This window comes from Eumetopias jubatus, unplaced genomic scaffold (assembly GCF_037043125.1).
Source record: "Eumetopias jubatus isolate StellerSeaLion01/CBP00866 unplaced genomic scaffold, mEumJub1_p1.0 scaffold_2, whole genome shotgun sequence".
Lineage (NCBI taxonomy): Eukaryota > Metazoa > Chordata > Mammalia > Carnivora > Otariidae > Eumetopias > Eumetopias jubatus.
The window spans coordinates 113753-120108 of NW_028274808.1; the positions used below are offsets into that span (position 1 = coordinate 113753).

General features: G+C 51.0%; 1 pseudogene; it reads right to left on the reverse strand.

The window, feature by feature from the left end:
- Positions 1-1393: 1393 nt before the first annotated feature.
- On the reverse strand, positions 1394-5594 carry LOC148164795 (histo-blood group ABO system transferase-like; annotated as a pseudogene).
- Positions 5595-6356: the final 762 nt, after the last annotated feature.

Genomic DNA, 6356 nt, shown 5'->3' on the forward strand with positions numbered 1-6356 from the left:
TATTTGCCCCAACTGTTATCCATTGCCTTAGGCAGCAGAGACTCACGTATGCCTTTAAATGTTTTGGACATTGAATGTCCTCCAGTAGCCACTTCACTACTGGGAAAGTTGGTAGCAAGCAAGAAGTCCCAGAGGACTCCAAGGGTCTGGACTTGGTGTTTCCCTCTCCTGAGATGGGGACACCTGTGGGAGGTGCAGGTGGTCAGCTGGGGGAGGGGGGCAGGCACCTGACATGGACAGATGGGGTATAGGTGAGGCCCGAGGCCCCCGGGGTATGTGCCTAGCAACCAGACTGAACAGGTCTTCAAAGCTGCAGACTGGCTGGGATCATCTTCAGCTGAGGAGGAAGGTGAGGGGAACAGAGGGGACTGAGGAGGTTCGGCTCAGACAGGAGAGGGCTGAGCCACACTTTTGGGGGAAAAGTGGGGTCAGGTTCAGGCTCACAGGGACAGACCTTGAGGCCATTATGCCATGTGAAATAAGCCAGTCCCTAAAGGACCGACACTGGAGGACCCCACTTGTGAGGGATGGAGAGCACTCCCATCACAGAGGTGGAAGGAGCTGCTGGGTGCCGGGGCTGGGGAAAGGGAATGGGGGGTTAGGGTCTCGTGGGTAGAGGTTCAGTTGGGGATGATGAAAACATTGTGGCAATGGACCGGAAGTAGCCGGTGCAGAACAGGGAATATACTTATTGCCACTGAAACGCGCTTCACGGTATCAACTGTATGTCCATTATACCACAATACAAAAGAAATGAGTCAGGACGTCGGGGCCGTCACAAATCCCTGGAGGGCCCAGGAGCAGGGAGCCTGTATCTTAGTTCTCGCTCTCACGCTCTGCCCCTTGTTGGGTGACTGAGCTCAGTAAGTGCTTGCTAAGACACAGTGCAGGCAGCTGGTCCAGAGAAAGTGCACAAGTGCAAACCCACTGGTGGGCACTGAGGAATCCCAAGGGGACGTGCATCCAGACAGAGCGAGTGCCCACATTTCACAAACACCAGCATAGAAATAGCCATTTATTTTTTTTAAAGATTTTATTTATTTATTTGAGAGAGAGGGAATGAGAGACAGAGAGCACAAGAGGGAAGAGGGTCAGAGGTAGAAGCAGACTCCCTGCTGAGCAGGGAGCCCGATGTGGGACTCGATCCTGGGACTCCAGGATCATGACCTGAGCCGAAGGCCGTCGCTTAACCAACTGAGCCACCCAGGCGCCCAGAAATAGCCATTTAAAACCAAGGCAGGAACCTTATATAGCCCAGAGGGCTCCACGCTCCTGGAGGCCGAGCTAGTGGCCACGGCCAAGGCCTCCAGTGGTGAGGGCACTGGGGGGTCTGAGAGGTGGCCCGGCACACCCTGACCCTGAAGCCCCATGGCTGCGGTGAGGTGTAAGGACTGGGAGGGAAGACCCGGCCAGCACCTGTTCTGGCTCCATGGCTGCTACAGGGCTGCTCCCAGCCCCAACAGGCAATGTCTGTTTAGAACCAGAGAGAAAACCTTTTCCCTCAATTGTTCTTTTTAAAGATGGTTGCTCAGCATTGACACAGAAAAACCTCTGACATAAAACTGGAGCCGTTCACAGATGCAAATGACCCCGAAATGATCAAAATGTAGTGACCACAAAGAGAGGAACGTGTGCCCCCAGGCAGGCCTCCTGTGCACAGGGGTGCCTGGGGCGTTGGCGTGCCCGTGCAAGCAGTGCTGGGCTCCACAGTTTCCCTCAAGGGGACAGAAGTAGGAATCTGCTCTGACAGCTCCGCTCAAGGCAGCACCCCCTGATGGAGACGGGGGCAGCCCCTCGTGACTTCCAGATGTCCTGGTGATTCTTGGGCACAGCCACAAATCTCAGCTTCTTCATGACCCAGGGAATGATGGGGGGCCGGCCCAGCAGCCTCGGGTCCCGCAGGTCCTCCAGGGGACAGCCCAGCAGCTGCGGGTCCTGCATGGCCTCTGGGGGCAGCCCCTCATGAGTTCTGTGTGTCCTGGTGATTCTTGGGCATGGCCCGAATCTCAGCTTCTTCATGACTGGGGCCAGCCCAGCAGCCGCGGGTCCCACAGGTCCTTCAGGGGACAGCCCAATACCGTGGGTCCCATAGCTCCTCTGGGGACAGCCCCTCATGAGTTCTGGGTGTCCTGGTGATTCTTGGGCACAGCCATGGATCTCAGCTTCTTCATGACCCGGGGAATGATGGGGGCCAGCCCAGCAGCCGTGGGTCCCACAGGTCCTCCGGGGACAGCACCTTGGTGGGCCTGTGGTCCAGCAGGTACCCGTTCAGGTGGCTCTTATCGGGCCACACAGCCTCAATCCCATTGGCCCAGTTGGCCACCATCGCCTGGTGACAGGCCAAGGTCAGTCGGGGAACCTCCATCGCCAATTCCCCAAAAAGGCCCCCATGTAGTAAAAGTTGCCCTGGTCCCTGGGGATGTGGGTCTGGGACTGTGGCCAGCACTCGTAGCTAAAGTCCTCATGGGCTGCCCAGTAGAAACCGGGGTGTGGGGTACCAAAGAGGGGGGACAGGATCTCCATGCCCTCATGGTCCCAGAACTTCATTCCCGCATCCACGTCCACGCACACCAGGTCTTCCATGTCACAGAGGAAGCGCTGCTCGCAGAAGCGGCTGATCATCGCTCTGTGCCACATGGACACATCCTGCCAGAGCAGGACGCCACAGACCTCGACGACCACCACCCTCCGGCCCTCCCAGAGTGGCACACGGGGCACAGCAACCAGCTGGTCGGTGAAGACGTAGTAAGTGACCCCGTGTCCACCATGAGGACCACCACCCTCCGGCCCACCTGGAGGGGCACACGGGGCCCGGCAGCTGGCTGATTGGTGAAAACCTAGTAGGTGACCCCGTGCCCCACCATGAAGTGCTTCTCTGCTGTCTGCAGGAACAGCTCCAGGAAGACCACGTATCCACAGGGGCAGTGCACAGGGCAGGAAGAGGGTCACTGCCAGAGGCTGGCAGCAGGACCCCAGAGTTGGGGGCCATGGACGTGTGTACCTTCTTCAAGGGGGCAGGCCCTGGGCTGCTTTAAGCAACAGCCACCTCCTGACCTTCCTGAGGGAGTCTGCCAGCAGGACCTCCCTAATGTCTGTTCCCAGAGATGGGGGCCATCAGCAGCCTGACTTCCAAAGGGGAGCCTGAGGCTTCGGAGGCTGGAAACCCATGCAGCCCCACAGTCAGCATGCTGGAGCCAGGAACACTCCCCCTGTGCTGAGCTCCTGGGCAAACCCTGTAGGTGCCCTCCACTGGCCGCCCCCCCTGCAGATCCCGTCCCCACCTTCCAGAAAGGAAGCACCTTTGGGCACAGCCCTCATTTCTATGTCTTACAGAGCAGCTAGAATCAGCAGGGCCGGCCACCTGTCCCACTTTGCTTTGAGTGGGCTGCCGCTGGCCCCCGCAGACCTGTCTCCACTTCCTGTAGGGTCCTCCCTGGAAGGCTAGTGGGCATCCTGCTGACAAGGTGCTCAGTAAGCCACCGGTATTCCTAGGAGGGGTCACCCTCAAACTCTGCCACATCAGGAATCAGGTCCAGCCCATGGACAGGGAAGGCAAAAGACGACACCAGGAAGAGAGGGGGCTTTCTTAGTCCCCAGCCTTGAATCCAAGGGTGTAAGCTTCCAGGTCCAGTCTACATCTCCCCGGCCCCAAAAGGTTCAAAGTCTTGTCCAACCACGTCCCATGGCTGGTCCCCCTTTAAGGGTACTACCTGCTCCCCCCTGTGAGGACAGCAACTCCCCCATTGTCAGCAAGTGTGGTGAGCCCCTCTGAGACTGATTTTTTTGTGCAGACGCTAAGGCTACTTCCCTGGGCCTGCCCCATACCCGGCACGTTAGTAAATCGCTCACACAGGGAAGGCGGGCACTACATTTAAAGAAGGGATAAGCACACTCAACATGAGTCAGGTCACCAGAGGGCAAGCGCAGACCCAGCCAATGGGGGAACAAGCCAGATATGAAGCAGGGGGATAGAAGGGTGATCCTGGCAGAGGGCACAGCAAAAGCAAAGGCTTGCAGTCAGGCCCAGGGCACATGTGGGACGACCACACACTTGGGTGGCCCACAGAAGGGGGGGCCGTGGTGGAAGAGGTGAGGCTGGAGAGGACGGGCAGGGGGGGAGCAGACCACAGAGAGGCCCAAAGGTTATGTTCCGAAAATATCACTCTAGTTACCAGAGGAGAATGGGTTCTGTGCAGCAGAGGACAGGGAGACCCTAACGCTAACCCTAATCCCTAACTCCTAACCCTAACCACTACTACCAACCCCACAAAATCAGCAAAATACCTTCCTGTGCCTTTCTTAAAAGAGATGTAAGAAGCCAGATCAGAAGAACTGCAAAACCAAGAGCTCATAAATAGACTGTGCACCCTAAGCAAGTGACTCTGCACAAACACCTCAAAGGTTATTCAATGGAGTGAAACAAGCAATGTTATACAGCACAATGAATTTTTAAATAAAAACATGTGGTCATATTAATTGATGCAGAAAATGTTCTAACCAAAGTCCAATGTCTGTTGCTGATATAAATACTCACGAAAGCAGGAATAAGGAGTAATTTTCTCATTAAATCTCCAGCAAACACCATGCTTAAGTCTGAAGATGGACAGCTCTACTCTGAAATCAGGAACAAGGACAAGATGCTGGTTTTCACCTGTTGCTCAATATTGGACTGAAAGTTCTACCCAGAAGGATAAGCCAAGAAAGAAGGCATCCACATGTGAAAGGAAACACTAGAACTCTGTCTATTCAGAGACCAGGGATGACATCATCTTATATAGAGCTTCCAAAAGAATCAACAAAAAATGATTACAGCCAGTTACCTAATTCAGCAAAGTTACAGGACAAACTATCAATACACAAAAATCTCTCTTATTTGTATACACTAGCAATGAATCATCCAAAAAGGAATTTAAGAAAACAATTCCATTTTAGGGAACATCAACATTAACCAAATATTTAGGAATAGATGTAATCAAGGTGCACGTCTTGTACACTGAAAGTTACAAAACATTGCTGAAAGAAAGTAAGGGAAACCTAAATAATTCTGAAGACACCCCATGGTGATGAAAAGATATACTATTGATAAGATGGCAATAGTACACAATGCAATGTGGAAATTCACTGTGTTCCCAAGAAAATTCACAAAGGCCTTTGGGAAGAAATGCACAAGCTAATCCTAACAGTCATATGGAATTTCAAGGGACCACAAGATAGCCAGAACAATCTTGAAAAAGAAAACCAAAGGTGAAAGGTCAAACTTCCAAAGTTCAAATCTTAATACAGAGCAACAGTTAAGAAAACGTTGTGATACTGTCGTAAAGGTATGCATTCACCCTGAAGCAAATAATACATTATATGTTAATTAATTGAATTTAAATTTAAAAAGTTTTTAAATAAATAAATAAAATAACAATTTTTATTGTTATGCATACCCTTTTAAAAAGGTATGCATACAGATCAGTGGGATTTAACTGAGACCAGAAATAAACCCCTTCTTCTATGGTCCACTGAATTTTGACAAGGGTGGACAACATTACGTTGGGGGACAATTGGTTATCCATGTGCAGAGGAAGGAAACTGGACCCTTACCTCATACCACATAGAAACATTAGCTCAAAATAAGTAAAGGTTTAAATGTAAGAGGTAAAATTATAAACTCTAGAAGAAATAAATGGGGATAAATCTTCATAACCTTGGATTTAGCAATGCTTTTAGCTCTGGCACCAAAGCATAAGAAAAGAAAGAAAAAATAGATAAAATAATATCCTTAAAATTAAAAATCTTTTCAGCACACCTGGGTGGCTCAGTCAGTTAAGCATCTAACTTAGTTCTGGCTCAGATCATGATCTTAGGGTCATGATATCAAGCCCCATGTCAGGCTCCACGCTGAGCGTAGGGCCTGCTTGAGAGTCTCTCTCCCTCTCCCTCTGCCCCTGACCGATCGCACACGCTCTCTCCCTTGCTCTTAAAAAAAAAAGTAAAAAAAAAAAAATTACAAATCTTTGTACATCAGAAGTGACAATCCTGAAAGTGAAAAGACAGCCCCCAGAGGGAAATATTTGTACATGATGTATCTAGTAAGTCTGTTGTCCAGAATATGTAAAGAGCTTTTACAACTCCTCAACAAAAAGACAACCTAGTTTTAAAATAGACAAAGGACTTGGATAGACCCTTCTCCAGAGAAATCACGGGGAGTTGGGTGTTTAATGCACACAGAGTCTCCCTCGGGGAGAATGAACATGTTCTGGAGAATGAGGTACAACCGTGGGAACTCAGCTAAGGCCAGAGCATTGTGTACCTGAAATGTTTCAGATGGTAAAGGTTATTTATGTTTAGTCACGGTGGAAAAGTGGACG